Source organism: Polypterus senegalus, chromosome 11, assembly GCF_016835505.1.
Source record: "Polypterus senegalus isolate Bchr_013 chromosome 11, ASM1683550v1, whole genome shotgun sequence".
In the NCBI taxonomy this organism is placed as follows: domain Eukaryota; kingdom Metazoa; phylum Chordata; class Cladistia; order Polypteriformes; family Polypteridae; genus Polypterus; species Polypterus senegalus.
In genome coordinates this window covers 103,638,090-103,664,814 of record NC_053164.1, presented here as the reverse complement: position 1 = coordinate 103,664,814, position 26,725 = coordinate 103,638,090, and the positions used below count along the sequence as shown (strand labels likewise).

Genomic DNA, 26,725 nt, shown 5'->3' with positions numbered 1-26,725 from the left:
GTGTCAGTCCCATGTCATAAAGTTAAATAACACTGTGGAGATTTAGAACACCTATCGAAATGAACATTAAAACCCTCAAAAGATCCAGAAGTGATATTTTCAATGATTACAAGTATTGTAAGTTGCAGTAACGGCTTCCCCCAAATTACCAACTGCTATATGAAAATTCAGAGATGCAAACATTATTTAATACTCTTTTTTTAATTTTATGCAGTTACAGTTGCAGACCAAGTCTGTGATGACTTTCAAATATGTGCTGATAGCACTTACATCGAGTCATCTTCACAGTCAAAGTAACCTTGCTGCAGCTCAAGGAATGAAGAAGACCTAGAAATGGGTGATGCACAAAATCACAGTCTCAGTCACCTTCACAGCTCAGTTCAGTCAACTTGCCATGTATGCTGCTCATGCGTTGCTCATGTGTCTTTTTGAATTTTCTTGAGCATGATGGCTCCAAAAAGAACTGTGAATGAGTAAAGCCAGAGAAAGTAGAAAAGGCCAAATATGAAACTTGTACAGCTAAAGTATAAGTAAACACCCTTATTAAGCAGTATTTAATAAATGGAAGATGTCTAATTTCAGTTTTGTTTTGGAGATTGTTATTATTAGATTAATTCTGTCAATATTTTGATGTTATCTGAGCAAAAATGAGGCCAGGGAATGCTTTAAAATGTTTTCCATTTAAATGAATCTCATTTGCGTTATGAAAATTCACTTTACAAAAGGGCTTCAAGAATGGATTAGATTCACATACTAGGAAAAGACTTTACCTCCATATTGCAAGAAAAATATTACATGTACAGTACAATGTATTTGTATTTAAAAAAACTATATCTGGTGTTTTTAGATTTTTCTTGAGAACTTTAAAATTGTTTTACTTTTGAATCTGAAATGAATTTAATTTTTATTCAAATAAACACATTTTATAATGTAATAATTTAGTTACATAACAATTGGACCTATTTAAAAATTCCAACTTTACATACATTTAAATGGCATATGAAAGTTTAGTCCAGGAATAATTCACTTTCCTTTATAAATATTCCAATTAAAACATGATTCTTAGAACATATTAGAAGCACTAGCCTTTCAAAACATGTAATATGAAAATAAAGTCAACCTAAACAATTGAAATAGTTACTGTTTTTAATAGTCTGCAATAAACATAGCCCAATGCATCACAGGAGATAAACAAATAGTGTATATCAATTCATTAAAGCTCTTACATTCATATTAAACCAGCATACAAATTCCATACTTTTAAATTATTCAGTTGTTTTACAATGGGTGAATAATTTCAGCTAGGTTTTTTCTTTTTGAATTCTGTACAGAACCCTTTGATGATTTTTTTTATTACAAAAATGCATATCATCTTCTTTAAATGTAAAGAGCAAACAGGCCAATGAAAACATTATGAAAGACAAGCAAGAACATTAAGTAGAATAAATTGTTTTCACAGCAGTGCCTAGTCTGATCTAATGCAATACAAAGGCAAAGAACAGAATCATCATATATATTCAAGTTAATTGAGCACCAAATTTAAATTTCAAGACCAGTGGCTAATAGGGGTTTTCTTAAGCATACCTTTATACCAAAAATGTGTAGGAGTGCAAAGTATGAAAAGAAAAATAATTTATTACAAAAATAAATGATAAACAGAACATTGTAAGATTTCGGAAATGCACATTAAAAACAAAACAAAAAAATAATAGACTCACAACCCCAAGTACCTGTCAAAACAAAGGTTAATACCCATCCCATTATTAAGGTGGCTTACCTATTTAGCTATCTTGCTAAATAGCTAAAGACCATGTTAAGACCGGTGTCTGTAAAAATGCAGCCACTAACATACTTTTCACTCTTGCACACAGCCAAGAGGATAGAAGCCCGCAGACGTCACTTTTGGCCTGGCCCTGGAGGTTCCACCTCTTCTGTTCTAAGGTTTATTTTAATGACAGTTGTTCTTGAAGTTGGCATTCACTTGTGACTCTTAAGTGGCATTTGACAAGCCTGACAAGAGAAGAACCAGAGGACAACCAAGGTCCGCAGCCCTTTTCGTTGTCAACCCTTCCCTTTATTTTTGCCTCAGTCAAACAAATTAAATGTGGTACTGGCTGGTCCCCAACACTATTATTTACCTCTTGTCTATTATTTCATTACAATTTTGATCAGAAAATCTACTCTTAAATTTTACATACTCAGTTATTGAGGTATTTTGATCCTGCTACAACCCTGGTTTCAGACCACTGTTAACAAAAGACTGCAGTAAAAATAATTCAAAGAAGACTGTCTAACTTAGGTCTTCCATATATATGAACATATTTTGCCACTGAAAAAACTGCTAGATTGATGAAAGGCTGTATAAATAGCGTTAGCTTAAAAGAGAGGTTATTATAAAATGTTAGATATTAATCAGTTACTACAAAAGTCTAATCTAGTAAACAAGCAACTGATTTTATATACCTTTACTGCTTTTTTCATGACTCTCTGAAGATTACAGAATTTCTCTGCATATCTATAAAAGACATATCAAATATCAGACATGGGTACAATAAAAATATGTATCAATACACAGTGTGTACCTTTCAGAAATGTAATAAGAACTATTTGATTTAGATATTAGATATTTAGATAGTCAGATTTATTTACAGTGCATTTTAACTATTCACCTTTAAAATATATTTTTTTCTCAGGTGACTTTACTATATTTCAACATGTGAACAAGCAACATAAAAGACTTTATAGTAGAACAGCAATCTTGCACAAGCCCAGTCATTACTGTCCTAATTTGAAATTTAATTTATTGATAACATTACAACAATAAACCTTTTGAAAAAATTCCAATATGCTTCTGCCATCACTTGGAGTTTTAGCTATGCCATGAACTGTTGACACAGGTAAGAATCTGAAACCAGCAGGGCGCTAGCTATGTGTTAATAGGAAACATAAAAGAACACTCTCAGAAGTGTGAAAAGATGAGAAGCAGAGTGGCTGGTAAAAGCCTTGACACTCCAAAGGCAGAAAAAAGCACAAATTTAAACAACAAAAAGCAAATTGTGACTTTATTTCTTCCATTTTTACTTACAGTAAATGTTTCTGCGATTTCACTACAAAGTATACAGTGCATTGTGTGAATATATAAACATCTTACATACACACACACATCAATAGGCTATATACACATAAATATTTTCTCATTCAGGACAGATCTTATCCTATCAAAATCAGGGAACTAAAACTAAATATGTACATTTGAAAAAGGATTGGCAGAGCAGTGCACAGTTAACACTAAAATTACCAAAGCCTACAAAAAAACTCCTGGCCCACCTTAAATCCCTTCACACCTCTCCGTCAGCGTATTTTGTGTTGTAAATGTGTTGATCAACACAAGCAGCAAGCAGCCTGGCATCCCATCTCCCCGCCCACTGCCGCAGTTCAATTTGCAAAGAAGGTTCTCAGTGCTCAGTGTTTATCTTGGAGTGAAGTGCTGGAGTTGTAGAGGGTAAATAATATTTCGTCATTTGGAATACATACATTTCATATGTGTTCCGTGTCTACAACAATCTATGTAAACATATCATTAAAACAGAAACATTTTTCATGTTTTAGTAATAATTGACAAAATGTAGACATGAAATGTATAATGTGTGAAGCCTGAAGTCCAAATATCAAATTTACACTTTCACAAAAGGTATAACAAAATAAGTGCGGCTTTATTCAACAATACAACTGCAGAGAAAGAACTCACATTAGGATGCAACATTGAGACGCCTTTAATACAACTGCTTTGGTGGTGCATCAGTAAGAATGGCTGACTTGTAATCAAGACGTTTGTGGTTCGATCCTAGACGCCTCCATTTTGAGTAGTGAGCTGCTCTTATTCTTACCATTATAGAATAAAAACATACATTGGCTCTGAGTCTGTAACAGCCGGTGTAAATTTATGGTATTTGTAAAAGTTAGTTGTTTTTTCTTTGTTTGTTTTTTAAATTCAGTTTTATTCTCTCAGTCACATTCATGCTCCCGCTGATCTGACACTGTTATTTGTCAAATAAAGACATGCTATAACAGGGATGAACTCAGATGAGGATTAGGGTTCTACATCAGAGAAAGAAAACAGAAGACCTCCTCGCAAGAAACGTTCACTCACACATAAGAACAACGCAGCTGCACCAGGCATAAAGGCAAAAGATGGCACCGTTTGGTGCAGCAACAGGTTGGGCATCATCCTGCCAGTCAGTCTGTCATACACATGTCCTTCAAAGAAAAAAACAAGGCTTACAGAGCTTGCCTACATATCGTGCAAAGTCCTGTTTGTGATTATGTTTTGTGATTGTCTTTACATAAAAACATTTATATGTTACTTAAATAAAAGCCAGATCAAATATTATTTATCTTGATTTATTTACTTATCTTCCTACAGTGTAAAGTCACAAGTAGACTACACAGCTTTCTGTGTTTGATCAACATGGCCATGCTCAGCGAGAGAGATGAAAACCATATTTTTTCTTCATACAAGGCTCCGATGAGCACAACAGAAAAAGGATGCTGCAATGGATAGCTCGCACAGATTGATTTCCCCTCCGGGACTGGCCCCATTCCCTTAAATGTCTGGGAGGCCAATACAATGGAGTGATCGGGTGAGGCTACATATTAAGGCTGAATGCTCTTCCAACCCACTAGATGGCAGCATCCCTGGGCTTCAGTACCCATTTTGACTCCCTACTTTGTGGGGCTCTCTTATGACCCGGAATTAGTTCAGGCCCCAGAAAAACTCCTGGGTCTTCAATAAAAGGAGAAGTACTGCCTTATCCAGCCAAGTCAGAGCTTGGATAGGAGACAGGCGACACCCCTCTGGGAGGAGTAGCACAGAAGAGAAAGAAGAAGAAGAAAGGAGAAATATATTATTGTGCTGAGGTATTTTGTTAAATAACAGTTTGTGTTTTGGACTGTATCATAGCATTTGTGGTTGAGGTTTAGAGCTCTGTGGTGCCTCCTGTTGTTAACAATACATACGGTAGAACAAAGAGATTTTGGTTTAGTGTAAGGTCTAATTTATAATGTTCATTTCGGAGCTATGATTGCTTTACCCACCAAAATATTGAAGCAGCCTGCTACACAAGTTTGTTTGATTATTTTATTATATCCCTTCTTTTACTCCCCATACAGACATTGTATGTGCTTGTTACATTTCAAGCAAAAATCAAATGCATCTATTTTTATGAATAATTCTGTCAATCATTCCTGCTTTGTAAATACTGAGGAGGCCATATTGCAGCAATATTACTGCAATCTTTATTTTACAAATTAAAGGCAAATGCTCACAAGAAGGGCTGAAAGTTGCAGTAATTGCATTTGTATGAAAACAGAGTTTCAATACACGTGAGCATTGTCAGCTTTAAACCCTAGAGTGCTGAAAGATTTTTCAAAGACTCGGATAGGCAAATGTTAAGGACCACACGTCTGCTAGTAATCAGAGCAAACAAGATCCCTTTTAGATGAAATCTGTTCCCAGCCAAAATAAATGCTTGCTCATGTAAGTACAATTAATTTGTCAGCACCTGTAAAATATGAAAAAAATAATCCATTTAGAACCATGAACAAGTTCCAAATAGTAAAAATGAAAATAAAGAATTCTTTCCTAATACTTCATCAAATCTGGCCAAATAAATTACCCTTCACATACATCATAATCTAATAAGAGACCATGGCTTCTGAACTTGTGAAACAGTGGAGCTCAGGGATTAATTTTCTTAACAGCAACAAAAGTCCTTAATTTATTTCCTTTACAGAATAACTTCAATTCAGGTAGAATTCTATTTCAGGCCACTATGCACAAGAGGCAGAAGTAAACAATCAAAGATCTTACACTGACTACAAATTTCCACACATACTGTATGTTGTGATTTGTCACTGATTGAAAAACTTTATTAGCCACACTATTTGAACCATACAATTACATTTTGTAAAGGCTATAGTGACTAAACATCAAACCAAAGTCATTAAAAACACAAATTTCACAATGTAAATTCCAGATATCTTGTCTTGAAAATACTTTTCAAATCTCATAATTTACTGTCCTATCATTAAATTAGCACCATTTGCAGAATTAAAACACTGGTGTTTTCTGTTATGTGTACTTTCAAGGTGGAGTAGCTTTAAAAACTTTGTGTGCAATTTATAACTTGCTTTGTCAGAAGTGATCAGATGAAGTCTGAAGAGGTAGCACTATACATAAAATAACTCTACGCATAATATGCATACGGTCTTGCAAATAGTAACCTATGTTTGCTGTACAGTAATCCCTCACTACTTCGGGGTTCACTTTTCGCGGATTCACAACTTCGCGGGATTTTAAATATAGTAGTAGTATTTCCTAGTCGAAGAACAGCAAAATAAGTTTGGTGACTAAGTGCGTTGTAACACGGGCTGTGATTGGTACATGGGAGGGAGACGACAAATCACAGCTTCCCGCTTTCTAATCGGGCCCGTGATTGGTGCTTTGATTGATGCCCAGATCCCACAGTATCTCCCCTTGTCTCTCTGTCGTGGCCATTTCGCTTCAAGCTTTCTCGCCGAGCGGTTTACTTTACACTGTACTGTGTGTGATTTTTTTGTGGTTTCTTTGTGTTGAACTTCGCTTCAATTTTCACCCCCTGCAATGGCTCCCAAACGTGCTCCTTCTTCCAAGGCTGGTGCTGAGCCTAAACGCCGTTCGATCGGTCCAATTTTGCAACAAGGTTGACAACGTCATGACTGCCTACAAGCTGCTCTTTGACCGGAAAAAGAAGCAGTGGCAGCAACTGCCGATCATAATGTTTTTGCAGCCTCGCAAAAAAGAGCCAGTTCCCACTACTACTACGGATACACCTTCGGAAACCGTGGAAGAGGTGCCCCAGGAAATGTTAGGTAGGTCCCTGTTATTAATAGAGTAAAGGGTGGGTTGTAAACAGTACAGGGATTGTTTAAAAACGTCCAAATACACGTTAAATAATTAAATAAATATGGTGTCCCTACTTCGCGGAAATTCAGTTATTGCGGCCAGCCTTGGAACCTATCTGCTGTGATAAACGAGGGATTACTGTATTTTATATTCTGTGTAAATACTATTGAATATAGATTTATATACAGGTCAAATTACGTTGCAACAAATATCTTTACAATTTTAATTACAACAAAGTATTTTACAGTCCTGACAGTTTCCCCAAAAGACAAAGTCTATAAAAATCTTGTTACTACTAAATACATTCAGCAAATACTTTCATTACAATGAAGTGTCCAAAAGACTTTTAAATGAATGAATGAATCATCCACAAAGCAGTTAGTTCTGTGGTCTCAGCTAAGTTGTGCACAACAATCCCCGAACAGAAACATTGTAAATTTTTCTCTTTCTTCGAACTTTTTGCTGTGTTTGTTTTCTGTGGTTTTCAGTGACAGCATTTGCTCATTGCTCGTCAACTTTTGAAAAACATCCATCGGAATTTAACCCACTGTCACCATCCTATAGAAAAGGCAAATATGAAAAAATGACATCAGTTCACATTAGAAAGAAAAAAGCAGTCATTCCTTTCATCATTGGCAAGTCGACCAGTCCTCTGTGTTTTAAGAGCATTACATTTCTTCCCTGTGAGTATACCAAACCAGCGAGCTTGGATGACTCAAGACATTTTGGGAAACTGGCTGCAACAACTTGACAAGGATATTGTGACGCATGAATCACTGTCTTGCACCCCAAAACATGAGGCTGAGTCTCAGTACTTTAGACCAGATTTATTCAGCTTGAAACAGGAGCAGCAGGGTTATTTATTGTAGCGGGATCTACAACTCTCCTATACACAGACACAGCAGTCAGGCAGTGTCGTGGCCAGGTTAGTGGCCAAGTAATACTTGTGAAAAGGCGCTATATAGCGCCCCACCCGGCACAGACTACGCAGAGGCAGGTGTTCACACTCAAGGGTTTTATTTTTTTCTCTTCAGCCGTGGGCACAAGTCTTCCCCGTGTCCCACCGGCCCAACACAGTCCAAGCACAAAAACCCACACAAACCAAACGCTTTCCTGCTCCACCACTCCTCCCAGGCAACTTCGTCCTCTTCCTCCCGATTCTGGCCCTGATTGCTGGGAGGCAGGCCCTTTTATACCCCACCTGGAAGTGTTCCAGGTGCCTGACCAGCTGGTTTTAATTGCACCTCCGGGTGGGGCTGATAAACCGTCCAGTGTGGTGGCTGGTTCTCTGCAGCACCCCCTAGCGGCCACCCCATTTTCCAACCGGACTGCTGTGGTGGACTCCATGTCCCATGGAGCCACGGGGGAGATTGAGGAGGGATCCACGGCCAGGGAGACTGCCCCCAAGCGCCCCGGGGAAGGTACTGCAATGTCCATGATGGCTCCCCCGGGACGTATGTAGCAGAGGCGTCCCGGCCGGGCATGGGACCCGGCTGTCCGTCACATACTGTTCCCTGCATTTATAATGTTCCTTGCATCACCCATTGACAATCCCGTGACCGCGATTGGCTCGGATTTGGTTTGCGGCACTCCAAAAACAGTTCAGAAACCTCAAAATATGAAGAAGAAGAAAAGGTAGATTCTGTTTCTGATTGATAACTGTGCTGCTCACAGAATGCTTCTATATTTAGATAATGTTCGCATTGAATTCCTCCCACCCAATTGCACAGCAGTGTTTCAGCCATTGGATTTGGGCATCATTCACACCCTGAAAATGTATTATCGCAAAGGAAATGCTGAGAAAAATTCTCATCAGCATAACCTGTAGACAGGAGGAGATGGAAATCTGAAAGAAGCTATTGAAATGATTATAAGTTAAAGAAAGCACTATAGTGACAAACAGAATCTCATTGCTACAAATTTTTCATTACAACAAAATATTTTTTAGTTCAGTGCACTTCGTTGCAACGGAATTTGACCTGTACTGTCTATTTTTCATTATTGCTTTCACCAGATAGGGATGTCTTTTATGTGTTTTGTCTGTAGTACTTAGCAGGATCCTGCCTTAAGCCAAACACCAAACCAATCTTTTTCCTTTTGACAGTCTTGTGTAACAAAGTGCCAAAGCTAGAACCTTAGAACCATTATCATGAGAACGGATAATTCAGTCCACCAGAGTTAATCAGTGTCTCTTCATATTACTGATGCAAAAAGTTTTGAAAGTCTCCAAAATACTAATACTACTTGGGGACTTATTCCATCCGGGATTCTTTTTGAAAAAAAAAAATACTTGTTAATGTCTGCATGAAATTTAGCCTTAACTAGTTTTCTTCTGTATCCCTGTATTCTGATGAACTTATTTTAATTAAACAGCCTTGATTCACCATACTAACTCCCGTGAAAATTTTGAACATTTCTATCATTTTAGCCCTTAATTTATTTGGTTAAACTGAAAAGGTTCAAATCCTTCAATCTTTTATCTTAGCTCATGGTACACAATCCTGAAATCAGTCTGTTTGCTATTCTTAGGATTATAGTGTGGCTCTGTCTTATTTGTAATACGGGGACCAAAACTGAGCTCAATATTTCACAGGAGGCCTCACTAAAGTCGTGTAAGATACACCTACTTTTACCATGCAATCAGTGATATTGTACCTATACAAGCTAAAGTATAATTTGGTGCACAATACAGAGGAAGCATAGGTACAAATAATGTGGCTTTGAAACTGACATGGTAATAATAGCCTGACAAACCAGCATGAATGTAACAGAAAGAACAACCTACCTGGAAATTTCACACACAATGTTTAATTATCCAAAATACATTAACACCCAAAAAACAACTAGCCAACAAAGATCTATAGCCATAAAGAGGTCTTATTATGAAAACGAAAAGTAAATAATTACTTACCCTGAGAAGGATTACAGATAATCAGTCATCTAACTGTTCAGAACAGTACTAGAACTGAAGGAGAAACACCAGAATATCTGACTTGTCAAAATTTATCATGGACGATATACACAAATGACCAAATGACAGAAATCCAGTTCTGTCTGCAAAGAAGTTACAGCATGAATTGGCTACAGAAACAGTGAACACTGGCGATCTGGAGAAACATTGTCTAGTCTGATTTCTGGTTTGTTCCAATTTCTTGTGATGATAAGAAAAGGCTATTGTTCACTTCCCAGAATACATGTTATCCATCCTACTGGGTGGGAAGAATGTAAGCTGGCAGTGATACTGTATTTATACACACACAAATGTCTTCATACAAGAATTAGGCAGTGTTTGAACACAAATCGTGTATAAATATCATTAATGATCAGGTACAATCCTTCTTGACAAAAGTGTTCACATCTGAAAATGGGCTTTTGAAGCAGGATAGTGATCTATGCTACAACAAAGGAAAGGTATGGAATAGTTCAGGAATGCAAGAGTGAATTCAATTTTAATGTAGTGGTCTTTCTGTTTCCCAGTTTCTGCGGGAGAGATGCAATGAACTTTTAAAAATAAAGGTTTATCATCAGCTAATTTAAAACAACCACAGGAAAACACTGGAATCAACATGGGATAACTTGCTTCTATTGTCAACCGTTCTGACAAATGCAGACATTTCTGAAGGCAAATGAGAGACTGAATTGCTTTTTGATATGTGTATTTTATAAAATTCAAATACTGATTTTACATTTAAATGTGTAATTGGTAATGTTCATTAATGCAATGTTATTTGGAATTTTGGCACTCTTTCAGTGCCACTAATATAATGTATAGTACAGTCTGCATGTTCAGAAAACCCTTATTCATAAAGTGCACAGTTCTAATTTTTAGGGGGCTCTATATCATAATCAATACAGAAAAAAAAATATCTTCACAATTCCAACCTATAATATTGAAGTGACTTTCAAAAATGCAGAAGAATGCCTGACTTTATGAAAGTTACAATTAAAATGCTGTTAAAGAAAACAATGATTATTTGGCTTTTTCTCTAAGAATAATTAAGGTAACATCATTAGTGTCTGACCATGTTTTGTTGCTTTTCTTACATACTATATATATATATATATATATATATATATATATATATATATATATATATATATATATATATATATATACACACACACACACATACATATACACTAGCCATCACCCGCGACTCTGCCTGCGTAATAGTAAAACAGGACAGTGAGGAGGGTCCTGCCTGGCTCCCTACTCCTGACGTCACACTTCCCCCTCCCCTTGGCCTGCAGCCTCTGTCTCAGGTTAGCACGAATACATCCCTCCCGCAAGTGAAATATAATTCTTAGCACGATGAGAGAAGTTGAAAAATTAACCGGAATGTTCAAGCAAATTCTAGAAAAAAACCCGATCTAAATCCGTTAAGTAGTTCTCTCATGAAAAGAAGACAGACATATAGATGTTGGATTTTATATATATATAGATATATACAGTGCATCCAGAAAGTATTCACAGCACATTACTTTTTCCACATTTTGTTATGTTACAGCCTTATTCCAAAATGGATTAAATTCATTTTTTCCTTAGAATTCTACATACAATACCCCATAATGACAACGTGAAAAAAGTTAACTTGAGGTTTTTGCAAATCTATTAAAAATTTTAAAAAAATGAGAAATCACCTGTACATAAGTATTCACAGCCTTTTCTCAATACTTTGTCGATGCACCTTTGGCAGCAATTACAGCCTCAAGTCTTTTTGAATATGATGCCACAAGCTTGGCACACCTATCCTTGGCCAGTTTCACCCATTCCTCTTTGCAGCACCTCTCAAGCTCCATCAGGTTGTATGGGAAGCGTTTGTGCACAGCCATTTTAAGATCTTTCCAGAGATGTTCAATCGAATTCAAGTCTGGGCTCTGGCTGGGCCACTCAAGGACATTCACAGAGTTGTCCTGAAGCCACTCCTTTGATATCTTGGCTGTGTGCTTAGGGTTGTTGTCCTGCTGAAAGATGAACCGTCACCCCAGTCGGAGGTCAAGAGCGTTCTGAAGCAGGTTTTCATCCAGGATGTCTCTGTACATTGCTGCAGTCATCTTTACATTTATCCTGACTAGTCACCCAGTTCCTGCCGCTGAAAAACATCCCCTCAGCATGATGCTGCCACCACCATGCTTCACTGTAGGGATAGTATTGGCCTGGTGATGAGCGGTGCCTGGTTTCCTCCAAATGTGATGTCTGGCATTCACACCAAAGAGTTCAATCTTTGTCTCATCAGACCAGAGAATTTTGTTTCTCATGGTCTGAGAGTCCTTCAGGTGCCTTTTGGCAAACTCCAGGCGGGCTGCCATGTGCCTTTTACTAAGGAGTGGCTTCCGTTTGGCCACTCTACCATACAGGCCCAATTGGTGGATTGCTGCAGAGATGGTTGTCCTTCTGGAAGGTTTTCCTCTCTCCACAGGGGACCTCTGGAGCTCTGACAGAGTGACCATCGGGTTCTTGGTCACCTCCCTGAATAAGGCCCTCCTCCCCCGATAGCTCAGTTTAGATGGCCGGCCAGCTCTAGGATGAGTCCTGGTGGTTTCGAACTTTTTCCACTTACGGATTATGGAGGCCACTGTGCTCATTGGGACCTTCAAAGCAGCAAAAATTTTTCTGTAACCTTCCCCAGATTTGCGCCTCGAGACAATCCTGTCTCGGAGGTCTACAGACAATTCCTTTGACTTCATGCTTAGTTTGTGCTCTGACATGAACTGTCAACTGTGGGACCTTATATAGACAGGTGTGTGCCTTTCCAAATCATGTCCAATCAACTGAATTTACCCCAGGTGGACTCCAATTAAGCTGCAGAAACATCTCAAGGATGATCAGGAGAAACAGGATGCACCTGAGCTCAATTTTGAGCTTCATGGCAAAGTCTGTGAATACTTATGTACATTTGCTTTTTCAGATTTTTTATTTTTAATAAATTTGCAAAAATCTTTAGTAAACTTTTTTCACGTTGTCATTATGGGGTGTTTTGTTTAGAATTCTGAGGAAAAAAATGAATTTAATCCATTTTGGAATAAGGCTGTAACATTAACAAAATGTGGAAAAAGTGATGCGCTGTAAATACTTTCCGGATGCATTGTACATATTATATATCCATACATCCATCCATCTTTTTTCCCCCTCTGACTGGTTAAGAGGAACGGGACCCTAGTCCAGTAGCGTTGAGTGCAAGGTAACAAACAGCCTTGGATGGATTGCAGGTTCATAGCAGGGCGTTCTTACAAATACCACATCAACTTACAAATTCCACTAACCCTTGCATCCATGTCTTTGGGATTTAAGGGTTTAGAGAACATATACACAGACTTTGAGAAAATGTGCTCATTCCTTTAAACCAGGAATTCAACCTTAGCCCTGGAGTGATGCTGCCAAAAAACTAATCGAGGCCTAATGAGTCTACACAGAGAAAAAATGTAATATAGCTAAATGAAAAACATTTGGTTATCTTTCTGACTCATTAATAAACAGCAATAACTATATTGTTGAAGTTGTTTTACAGAAAATCCTGTATGTTCTGAGGAGAAATGTAGTTAGTTTACTTTTTCAACTGGTCTAAATTGGATGAGTTGTAATTTTGGGAAACATTTTAAAAAAATATATATTTTGGGCTACGTTTGAAGGTTAAAATCACCCAGTAAATTAAGTAAAATTATTTTCACTGGTACTATCAGTTTGTTTCATAGTAGATAATCACTTGAAGGAGGGAGAGATTTTTTTCAGAGTCTTCTAATTTCTATGTTCAATAAGATGTTTCTTTGCATTTTTAAAGTGCTTTGGTGTAGCTTGTAATCTTCAAATTTAGAGAAACAGATACAGAAAACACTATTTAAAGTAGCAGTGTTGCATCAGGGAGTTGCTTGACAAAAACACCTGGGGCCTCAAGCATAACACCGTGCGTAGAATTCACACTAAAGCATGGTGTACGGAAAAAAACGGAAATGTGCGTGCACACAAAAAAATACAGATGCATAACTCTGTGCGTAACCCAACTTCTACGTTATTCCGCTCCATAAATCTTGGTCAGCGCTAAAAGTAATGCTCATGCACGTGCCTGCAGCCCCACCCCAACTCCTCCCAGAATTACGCCTCTATAGCCCCTTATATTTTGCGTTCTGTGAAAAGACAATGGCAAAAGCAAAGGGAAAAAGAAGAATCTCAGTGAATACCAAGTAGAGGCAAGGAAAATGTACTTTTTTTTGGTTTAATCAGTGATATAAACAATATAAGGAAGTTGATTGAGTGACAGAGTGGCGGAGAAGCTCAAAAGTTCAAGTTTAAAACCTCGCACAGTACCCAAAATAAATAAGAAGTGGTCAAATATCAAAGTCGCTGTGAAAAGGTGAGCAGTAATCACGTACTTTATTTTCTCTGTAAAACAGAACGTCATAAACTTCATCTTAAAATCGTTTAATAGTTTCTCAAACTCCATCGTAACTAAAGTGGCATGTTAAATGCTTTGTATTATATATGTTCTTCTATGCACTCTTATGTGTGTGAATCACAATGTGCTTCTTAAACGGGCTTTCTCTTACGCCAACAGGACACAGAATACATTACAGTCATGATGTTACAGCTCTCAGTTTAAATACTAAGATGTATACTTAATATCATTTTCATGATGATAGAAATTAAAGCATGTATAAAACATTGAGGCACATTGGCGCAATCATAGCGACGAGCTGGTGCCCCTTCCAGAGATTGTTCCTGCCTCCCACAAGATGCTTGCTGCGCCGTGTGCGACCCTCAATAAAATAATTAATTCATCATCTGTAAATACACGCTCTCAATTGAATTGAATTCCTTTATTGTTATTGTATGATACAATGAAATTCAATATGCAAATCCTCCATAAACTTATTTTCCTATAAAATGGTAAAATAACAACAAGGAGGTTGGGTGCAGTGTAAATTGGGTGGTGGCCGAAGGCAGGGACCTTGGCGGTCCGATCCTCAGCTACAGAAGCTGGCTCTTGGGACGTGGAATGTCACCTCTCTGAAGGGGAAGGAGCCTGAGCTAGTGCACGAGGTCGAGAGGTTCCAGCTAGATATAGTCGGGCTCAGCTCGACGCACAGCTTGGACTCTGGAACCAATCTCCTTCAGAGGGGCTGGACTCTCTACCACTCTGGAGTTGCTACCGGTGAGAGGCGCTGAGCGGGTGTGGGCATACTTATTGCCCCCGAACTTGGAGCCTGTACATTGGGGTTTACCCCGGTGGAGAGAGGGTAGCCTCCCTCCGCCTTCGGGTGGGGGGACGGGTCCTGACTGTTGTTTGTGCGTATGCGCTGAAAGGCAGTTTGGAGTACCCACCCTTTTTGGAGTCCCTGGAGGGGGTGCTAGAGGGCATACCTTCTGGGGACTCCCTCGTACTGCTGGGAGACTTCAATGCTCACGTGGGCAATGACAGTGAAACCTGGAAGGGCGTGATAGGGAGGAATAGCCCCCCCGATCTGAACCCGGGTGGTGTTTTATTATTGGACTTCTGTATTCGTGCACTTGGCACCAGGACACCCTAGGCCTCAGTTCAATGATCGACTTTGTGGTCATGTCGTGGGACTTGTGGCCACATGTCTTGGACACTCGGGTGAAGAGAGGGGCAGAGCTGTCAACTGATCACCACCTGGTGGTGAATTGGCTTCGATGTTGGGGGAGGATGCCGGTTAGGCCTGGTAGACCCAAACGTATTGTGAGGGTCTGCTGGGAACGTCTGGCAGAGTCCCCTGTTAGAAGCAGCTTCAACTCCCACCTCCGGCAGAACTTCAACCACGTCCCGAGGGAGGTGGGGGCCATTGAGTCCGAATGGGCCATGTTCCGTGCCTCTTCTGTTGAGGCGGCTGACCGGAGCTGTGGCCGTAAGGTGGTCGGTGCCTGTTGTGGTGGCAATCCTCGAACCCGTTGGTGGACACCGGCAGTGAGGGATGATGTCAAGCTGAAGAAGGAGTCTTACTGGACTCTTTTATCCTGTAGGACTCTGGAGGCAGCTAATAGGTACCGACAGGCCAAGCGGAATGCGGTTTCGGTGGTTGCTGAGGCAAAAACTCAGGCGTGGGAGTAGTTTGGGGAGGCCATGGACAACGACTTTCAGGACGGCTTCAAGGAGATTCTGGTCCACCGTTCGGCGTCTCAGAAGGGTGAAGCAGTGCAGTGTCAACACTGTATATGGTGGGGATGGTGCGCTGCTGACCTCGACTCGGGACGTTGTGGGTCGGTGAGGAGTACTTCAAGACCTCCTCAATCCCACTAACATGCCTTCCAATGAGGAAGCAGAGCCCGGGGACTCGGAGGTGGGCTCCCCCATCTCTGGGGCTGAGGTCACCGAGGTGGTCAAAAAACTCCTTGGTGGCAGGGCCCTGGGGCTGGATGAGAAACGCCCGGAGTTCCTCAAGGCTCTGGATGTTGTAGGACTGTCTTGGTGGACACGTCTCTGCAACATCGCATGGATATCGGGGACAGTGCATCTGGATTGGCAGATCGAGGTGGTGGTCCCCCTCTTTAAAAAGGGGGACCAGAGGGTGTGTTCCAACTACAGAGGGATCACACTCCCCAGCCTCCCTGGAAAAGTCTATTCGGGGGATCTGGAGAGGAGGGCCCATCGGATAGTCGAACCTCGGATTCAGGAGGAACAGTGTGGTTTTCGTCCTAGTCGCAGAACAGTGGACCAGCTCTACACCCTTAGCAGAGTCCTGGAGGGTGCATGGGAGTTTGCCCATCCAGTCTACATGTGTTTTGTGGACTTGGAAAAGGTGTTCGACGGTGTCCCTCGGGGAATCCTGTGGGGGGTTTTCCGGGAGTATGGAGTACCGGACCCCCTGATAAGAGCTGTTCGGTCCCTGTACAACCAGTGTCAGAGCTTGGTCCGCATTGCCAGCAGTAAGTTGAGTCCATTTCCAGTGAGAGTTGGACTCCACCAGGGCTGCCCTTTGTCACTGATTCTGTTCATAACTTTTATGGACAGAATTTCTAGGCGCAGCCAGGGTGGTGAGGGGGTCCGGTTTGGTGGACTCAGGATTGGGTCACTGCTTTTTGCAGATGATGTTCTCCTGTTTGCTTCATCAGGCCAGTGATCTTCAGCTCTCTCTGGATCGGTTCGCAGCTGAGTGTGAAGCGGCTGGGATGAGAATCAGCACCTCCAAATCCAAGACCATGGTCCTCAGCCGGAAAAGGGTGGAGTGCCCTCTCAGGGTTGGGGGAGAGATCCTGCCCCAAGTGGAGGAGTTCAAGTATCTCGGGGTCTTGTTCACGAGTGAGGAAATAATGAAGCGTGAGATCGATAGGCTCTGCATCGGTCTCTCGTGGTGAAAAAGGAGCTGAGCCGTAAGGCAAGGCTCTCAATTTACCAGTTGATCTACGTTCCTACCCTCACCTATGGTCCTGAGCTATGGGTAGTGACCGAAAGAACAAGATCGCGAATACAAGCGGTTGAAATGAGTTTCCTCTGCACGGTGTCTGGGCTTTCCCTTAAAGATAGGGTGAGAAGCTCAGTCATCCGGGAGGGGCTCAGAGTAGAGCCGCTGCTCCTCCGCATTGAGAGGAGTCAGATGAGGTGGCTCAGGCATCTGATCAGGATGCCACCTGGACGCCTCCCTGGTGAGGTGTTCCGGGCACGTCCAACCAGGAGGAGGCCCCGGGGAAGACCCAGGACACGCTGGAGGGACTATGTCTCCCGGTTGGCCTGGGAACGCCTTGGGATTCTCCCGGGAGAGCTAGAAGTAGTGGCCGGGGAGAGGGAAGTCTGGGCCTCTCTGCTCAAGCTGGCCCCCTGCGACCGGATAAGTAGAAGAGGATGGATGGATGGATGGATGGATAACAACAATAATAATAATAAGATAAAAAACAGTGAAAAAATATATGATATGAAAGCATAAGTGGCTCAGGTTGTGCAATATTACAACTGTAGTGCATGTTTATAGTGAGGTAATTGTACTTCTAAGTAAAAACAGTTCTACCAGGAGCACTTCATGGACTGCTTGTGTGCGTTTGAATGTGAAAACACATTACTTTAACATGGCCTTTTTATAACTTCATTTTAATCTTAATTTAACTTAATCCTGATACTCTTTATGTTCAATTTCCTCAAAATAACTATTCATGGTGGCTCTAAAATCGGTACTGACCCCAACTCTCTTTTCTGTTTCTTTTTCCGGTTTCTTTGTGGTGGTGGCCTGCGCCACCACCACCTACTCAAAGCTTCATGATGCTCCAACAATGATGGACAGATTAAAAGGCAGAAGTCTACGTGACCATCATCATCATCAAGCCCTTCCATGAGAATCCTAAATCCAAAGAGGACTGTTTCATTTATGTTAGGTACAATGCCCAGAGGGGACTGGGCGGTCTCATGGTCTGGAATCCCTACAGATATTATTTTTTCTCCAGCCGTCTGGAGTTTTTGTTTTTCTGTCCCCTGGCCATTGAACCTTACTCTTATTCGATGTTAATTAATGTTGATTTATTTTGTTTTATAATTGTGTCTTTCATTTTTCTATTCTTTATTATGTAAAGCACTTTGAGCTACTGTTTGTATGAAAATGTGCTATATAAATAAATGTTGTTGTTGTTGTTTGGGATAAAACTGTTTTCGAACCATGAGGTCCCTACAGGAAAGGCTCTGAAGTGTTTGCCGAATGGCAGAAGTTCAAGTAGACTGTACCCATGGCTGAGGCAGCATTTGCTAGAAGCTGTATCCAGATATTTCTCCTCGCTCTTGACACATTCTGCCGTAGAGCTTTCCGATCAGCTGCTGTACAGCTATGATTCCACACTCAGATACTGTGGGTTAAAATACTCAAAGTGGTGCACTGATAGTAACAATGCTAAAGTGGCTATGGAATTTGGAATAGTTTGGCCATTCGGTGCACAATTATATGGTTACAGGTTGATTACAATCAGATGCCTTGAGCTAAAAAACGATATGCAGTTAATTTCAGGGTATTTGATAAAGCCACGTCAGGGATGTGAATCTAAAAAATAAAGGGAAACCACACAGGAACAGTAGCACTGCTTTGATGCTGGGTGCTGCCAGTTTGCAAAACCGAGCAGAGAATTTGTGTATGCAAGGGATTGAGCTGGCATGAAAATGTGCATGGCTTTATGCCAAGTTTAGTTTTTATACATCGCAATGTGAGCATGGAAACGGGCATACGCAACATTTTTGTTGCGGCACTGTTTATATATGAGGCCCATGGTATGGCCCTGTTCAGGGGGCTGGGCTAAAAAGAAATCATAAGTTTGAAAGCCCCTCCCACTAGCACTCAAGGTGTTGTTTTACCTTAGAGAAAAAAAAATGAATTAAGAAATGAGTGCTGTCTACCATCAAGTCAAAGTAACTGACACATGCTTATATTTAGTTTATATTTAATGCTGCCAGAATACAATGTACAGTTTTAGCCTGATGATCAAATAAACTAGTATCAGTAATGCAGCATCTGGTACAGACCTCACTGAAATAAATCGATTTTTATTTTCATTCCTTTGCTTTGCATGAACCTGCAAAAAAAAAAAGTAAAATATGTACAACACCTCATCATTTATTAGATCCCATGCAGTATATCTTCTGAATGTGTAACTTTTTCCATAGGAAAATATTCAATTAAGACAAATTAGACGAATAATTAGATGAATTAAAATAATGTAGCTTGTAAAAAATAATTAAACATGTCTTTGTTTTAGTAAGAATTATGTTCTTCAAGCTCTTGGAGTGTCATGTATGCACAAAAATGTTGTGTACATCCGTTTCCAAGTTCACTTCAAGATGTATAAAAAACAAACTTGTCATAAAGCCACATCCAATTTCACAGCAGCCTCACACGTTGTGTACACACTTTTCTGCTCTGTTTTGCAAACTGGCAGTACCCAGTGTCAAAAGCAGTGCTACCACTTCTGTGTTGTTTCCCTTTCTTTTTCATATTTGCATCCATGACACGGAGCGTTATCAAATACACTAAAAATAATTGCATATCATTTACAAAGTTCATTCACTTGATTGTAATCATTCAGTAACAATATAATGGAGGATGGAATGACCAAACTATTCCAAATACTAAAGCTGCTTTAATGTTAGAAGACATCACAAAATGAAGAATTAGAAGAGCACACGTATTTATAGATGCTGATGACTGGCTTATAAGCTGATTTCGATTTCCAAGAGCTATCCTCCTGCAGCTATGTGCTGAAATGGCCCCACCTTTACAAAAGCAGACTTTGAGAAATTGTGCTCTACCTGCTCCTTTGCAAGGTCTGTCTGCTCTCAGGGTTTTAGCCACAGGCGATTTACTTGCTGACCAATCGGGTATTTCACAAACATCATTAAGTTGCTCCATGCCAGCTGTATAGGATGGTATTATCTGCTTCTCTTTCAGATGTGGTTGAACTGGCAAACATCAAAGTGCAATTTGCAGCAACGTCTGCTTTTCCAAATATAATGAGAGGTCAACTACTATTGCAAAGGCGCTGGACAATTTACATCAGCCAGGGATGAATCACCAAAAGAATAAGCTGGCATTATATCATCTATAGCATCTATAGATGCTTTATCCAACTAATGCGGCAAATGTCAAGCAGTCCTTTTAAGGATAGTGAGTCACCTCAGAGAGCCATGTAAAGAAGAGGATCTGTCCATTATGGCGCTTGGTGCTGACGCGAGACTATAAAGGTGAATTCAGAGAATGAATTTGCTTATCTAAATAAAATGCATTTCCACTGTATTAATGTGCTGCTCTGCAGTGTACAGAAAGTGTGTCACATTGTGTAAGCATGAAGAGTACTGCATAATGTGGCACACAATTGTGGCTTGCCCTTACCTGAAGAGATGTGGTATGATTTACCTAACCCTGACCCACCAAATGATCCTCCAAATCGAACATCAGTACAACTTCGTTTGAATGTAATTAGTAGAATGTAAAAACGGGTAATCAGAGCGAGCATTTATTTTTAACTAATGCATTAAATTTTAGGTCAGTATCACATAGCACAGCCCTTGTATTCCTTATTTCATTACAGCATCCACTATTGCATTTTGTGACTCCAGAACAGTATTCCATCGGCACATAGTCAGATGGTCTCCCATCAGCTTCCGAGGCAAAGGTGTGTGTGCAGCCAGCACCCGAATGTGTGCTGGGCAAAGCAGCACCATTACCACCTGGAGTTGCGTCCTTGGCACAGGGGTCAGCTTTTGTAATATTGTCTGAAACAGAACCAACAAATAGTAGGCTGTGACTCGATTTTCATGTTGACTTTGATATCTGAATGCTTCTTTTTTATTTCAGACAATGTACGACTTTCTGAAATTGAACTTTCAAGTGTTTCTGCCACGCTGTATTACTCCATCAATTTCCTTTTGTTGCTTATACCACTGCTTAAGCCAACATATAGTATGCTTTTTTTCTCTACTTCACATTTGCTGAGATTCTTTTTTCCCATGTGCTTTTGCCATTGTCTTTTAACAAAACACTGAACAGAAGGGGCTATTTATATTGATTTATTCAAATTCTGGAAGGAGTCGGGTGGGGCTGTAGGCGCGTGCATGTGCAATAAATTTCACATTTACTCTGATTTATAAAAGGAAAGTGTGTAGAACTTGGCGTACTCACAGGTTTATGCATCTGGATTTTTGTGTGTGTACTCACATTTCCAGTTTTGTCTGTACACCATGTTTTAGTGTAAATTTCAAGGCATTATACATGAGGCACTTAATGATTATTTCTGAACAGCTCACTGTGACAAACTAGGTAACACTTCAGACTCAGTGTGCCAATTGCTTGGTGTTTACTGTAAAAATAATACTGTGTAATACACCATATAGCATTCTCAAGCCTTGTAGGCTTTAATTTAATAACGGGTCGTTTTGGTGGAGCCTATTTTGGCAACTTTGGCATAAGAAAAAGAAGAAAATGAGGAGAATATCCAAAACACAATCAAACAACAACTAGACACAAGAATCAAACTAAGGAACTAAGGACACTGGATCCAGGAAGTGGTAAAACTACCCACTAAGTCACCACACCACCTTAGTTTAAAAGTTTATTTTTATTTTTACTTTCTCTAAATTTTACATATGGACAAAATACTATTTTCATTAAAAATTGACTCATTTCGATATCTCTAGAACATGTTTTAGTCACTGACGCAAATATATATGTATGTGTGTCGTTATGCTTGAGAGTTAACTTGTGTACAGTAAAATATTGGGGACACTGCAATTAAAGAGGGAATGGACCAATTCTTTTGAAATTTTGAGGACAACTTGCACTTGTTTGTCTTAAATGCTGATTAGGTTTTGGGAAAATTCCAACAATTCAGCTTTGAGCTTTTAGACCTCAGCTTTTAAAGCTGACACTATAAAAATCACTGCTCAGACATTCACAGACATATGGCATATGCATTTAGGATTTGAAAGAAACACTTTAGTGAATTTCAAGTACAATCCAAAACTTGAGCTTTGATCTGTTAAAGGTCAAAATTTTGAAATGCAGTAGTGGTACTGAATCTTGCATATATTATGGTAAACATATTTTGTGCTCATATTGTAAATATTGAGAAAGTAATAAAGTAAAGTGCTATCCACATCATGTTTTTTGATTTTTTGATTGTGTGATGTACAAGATAGATAGATAGATAGATAGATAGATAGATAGATAGATAGATAGATAGATAGATAGATAGATAGATAGATAATCATGATAGACTTAAGGTAATCATGAACTATAACAGCTACACTTGCTCATGACAAGCCAGAGATTTTTTTAAACTTAGCTCAGCTGTTAAAATGATAACAATTCAATTTATTTTGATTAAATCAAGAGGTCAGCTACTGTAGCTTTTCTAACTGAAGCAATATATCCACCTTGATACAAATGATAAGCAAAAACAATTGTGAAACACTGTCCCAACATAAGGAGGCAATTATGTTTTAGCTAGGTATTAAAACAGTACATGTATTGTACTGCTTTACAATTAATCAATATAAAGACCATTTAACCATAATCAGGATAGTAAGTGCGTGCACAAACCAAGCACAGCTTAAAAACTGTTTTCCTCATATATTTAAGTAGGATTTTAGGAGGTCACTAAACAAGGGAAAATAATTTTCCTTCTGACTTAACACTTGTAGATGAAGTAAGCAAACTTACTAAATTGCTTGTATGCTAAAAAATTCCAACTATGTAACAAATGCTATACTTTCTATAATAAACTATTAATTGTCACATTTGTTATAATTCTTATTCTTAAATCAAGTAGATTGAACACTTAACAAAAGTGTGAAATGCAATATATTACCACTAACAAAAATATATGAAACTTTGATTACAGTGCTTTCATCAAGGTCCCATTTCATCTACCACTGACCAATATCCACTACCTAATGGCTGCAAAGTACATCACACTCCTAATGCTACTGCTGCCTTACATGACTAGCAGAAGGTCTAGTCCTATGTACCATGATCTTCAAGAACATTGAAAATTTGTTTTTGTCAGCCAGAAATGTAATCCACACTAAACTTCTAACAATGTCACTAGATGAACAAAAATCTTCAGCTCACTGCTTCTCGAAGCTTGCACAAGTAATGGTGGAACAATAAACATGTTACATCTTCATATTTTTTTTACTTTTGTGCTACTGTTTTTCTTTCAATACTTCAATACTTGCTTCATTTTTAAATTTGATTCCTTCAAGACTTTTTTTATCTAACTTTTATATGCTTATCATGTGATATATTCAGTATTTTACACTGTCTTTATAGGCTTTTTAGGATTAAATTTTGTGATCTACTTTATTTTAATAGCATTGCACTACACAAAGTTATGTTGATTGACCACAATCTGCACTTTGCTGAAGTTCGCGTAAGTTCCTCTATACAGTAAATATGCTGATGACGCCAAGTAGTGCTACCCTCAGTTGGATAAAACTCAAAATCCTTAGCGGTAGTTAGTTTGTGTTGTGAACTAGGGGCCACCTAAGCATAATTAGTCTCAAAAATGACTGAAAATGGCCACTTCTTCTTCTTCTTCCTTTGGCTACTCCCGTTAGGGGTTGCCACAGTGGATCATCTTTTTCCATATCTTTCTGTTCTCTGCATCTTGTTGTGTTACACCCATCACCTGCATGTCCTCTCTCACCACATCCATAAACCTTCTCTTAGGCCTTCCTCTTTTCCTCTTACCTGGCAGCTCTATCCTTAGTATCCTTCTCCCAATATACTCAGCATCTCTTCTCTGCACATGTCCAAACCAATGCAATCTCTCCTCTCTGACTTTGTCTCCAAATCATCCAACCTGAGCTGACCCTCTAATGTACTCATTTCATATCCTGTCTATCCTTGTCACACAATATGCAAATCTTAACATCTTTAACTCTGCCAATTCCAACTCCGTCTCCTTCTTTCCGGTCAGTGCCACCGTCTCCAACCCATATAACATAGCTGGTCTCCGTACATTCAATTAACCGCAAAAGACTGTTGTTTTTCTTCTGCTTTTATATGCTGAGGGCAGTTCCTTGACATGGTTGGCATTTGAGCCTGCCTCTCTGGGGACACCCACAACACACATGGCACACAGAAAAAGATAGTTACATCTAAAAAACCAGACATAAAGACATTTGAAACCCAGCCTATGTGGCTAAACATAGCAGTTGCTTATTAATTAGGCCATGTGCTAGGCTTCATTTTGAGCTTTTGATCTCTTTTTTTGAATTTTATCTATGACTAGCAGACCTCGTGCGCTTTGTTGCAGTCGCTGTAATTGGAATAACTATGTATCTACATGCAACTTATAGAGCTTCTTTATATACAACATTTTTGGTTTGTCCTCCTGGAGCCAAAATATATAAATTTTCTCTATGACTAATTCGTGAACATGCTACATAAAAAATAGAAGCGGGAAGAACGGCAACACCCCGGGAACAACAGTAAATGAGATAAAGTAAAAGTCTACCAAACACTAAATGAGATAAAGTAAAAAAGGGCAACAGCGCTGGGAACAACAGTAAAAAACAACAGTAAATGAGATAAAGTAAAAGTCTACTAAACACTAAAGTACAAAAACGAAGTAGAAAGTAACAGTAAACCGCAACACCGCCGGGAACACCGGCACACCGCGTCTACTAAACACTAAGAAACACTAAGTAGAAACACTAAAGTAAAAAATACTATTCAGTAAGTACTGCGTCTAGTAAACAGTAAATCAGTAAAGGAGAGAGGACTAAACACTAAGGAAAAAGAATGGCAAGACCACGTCAGATGTGGAGCTCAGCGGAGCTCAGCTCGGAGCGAAATGAAGTGAATGAAATGACGTGAATGGTAGGGGAGATGATCACGTGACTCCCTCACCCGCCTTAACTCTCCATTTGTTCACTCGCTCATCTTTTTGATCTTCTGGTTTTCCAATTTTCATCATGCCTGGCCTGACTTTGATTCTTATCTACTGGTCTTTTTCATTCACTGTATCTACAGCACATAACATGTCCATATACATACTATTATTTCTATAGTATCTTAGCTCAGCATATTTAAATGTGCTCTGTTACATGTCTTCCTGACCTTGTGATTTCTAATTTGTACAACATTTCCGCTCCACCTTTATTAAGTTACCATCTGCTGGCTGCATTTCAAATTTTTGGAATGCACTGCCACATAATTACATAATTACAACATGCCAGTTAACCATGTACAGTATATAATCACCCTGAATCTCACAAAACCTTCACAACTATATATTTAAAAAAAAATTAAAAAGTGGTAGACTAAAATTATCATGTCTCCTAAAAAGTATTCATCCATCCATCCATTATCCAACCCGCTATATCCTAAGTACAGGGGCACGGGGGTCTGCTGGAGCCAATCCTAGACAACACAGGGCGTAAGGCAGGAAACAAACCCTGGGCAGGGCGCCAGCACACCGCAGAAAAAGAATTCAAAGACTGCTAAATGGAAAAGATAACACAATACATCCTGGGTCAGATATTACTGTTGTGAGGATTGTCCCATGAAACTGAAAAACAGGCCTGAAAACTCAAGGTAGGCCTATGAGCAACAATTAGGCCTGACCCTGAAACTCAAGAACAGGCTTGTGAACTGCGCATTCAAAAAGGACAAAAGCCAATAAATACAAAATTGGGAGAGGGGAACTTTTAAACACCTCTTCTGAGGAAACAAAATTATAAATTTTTTATTTTTTTTATTTAACAAAAAGAAACAGTCCAGAAAACTAACAAGGACTGCAAAAATGTGCGAAGCAAAACTTATGTTATATTTCCAAAAAGCATAAAATAAAACTACATCAGGCAAACCAAATATTGATTATGGTTTGCATTTTTAATTATTTGTGCCTTTCCTGAAGTGTTTACTGAAATAATTATGTATATTAGAGGTTTTTTAACCCAGGGATTGTGAGTTTGAGTTGATTTATTTAATCATGTTTTTAATAGTATTACTTTGTATAGTGAGTGTGTCACTTAGTGTGTCATTTTAGTGGTTGTTTGCACTTCACTAGGGAAAAGATCTGATAGTTAGTGGCTGTGATGTCATGGGATCGTAGGCATAAAGGTCATGATTAGCACTTCTTTTTATCTGCAAACTCAAATAAATAGAAAGACAGTATTTGGTTTGTGATTATTTTGTGACAGCTTTCTGGTTAGTGAATTTTGTGCTGTGACTTGTTGACTTTGATTTACTGTTTTGCTTTGGTTTTAATGATAGTGCTTGCTGATGTCCTATCCATGAATCTCATCTGTCCATAGGTTCATGTCTTATCGTCCATTTATTTTCCTGCCTTTCTCATTC

General features: G+C 39.3%; 1 protein-coding gene across 1 annotated transcript in view; it reads right to left on the bottom strand.

The window, feature by feature from the left end:
* rerg (RAS-like, estrogen-regulated, growth inhibitor) overlaps positions 1-26,725 on the bottom strand; it is a 279,191-nt gene that overhangs the window by 165,044 nt on the left and 87,422 nt on the right. The window lies entirely within an intron of this gene.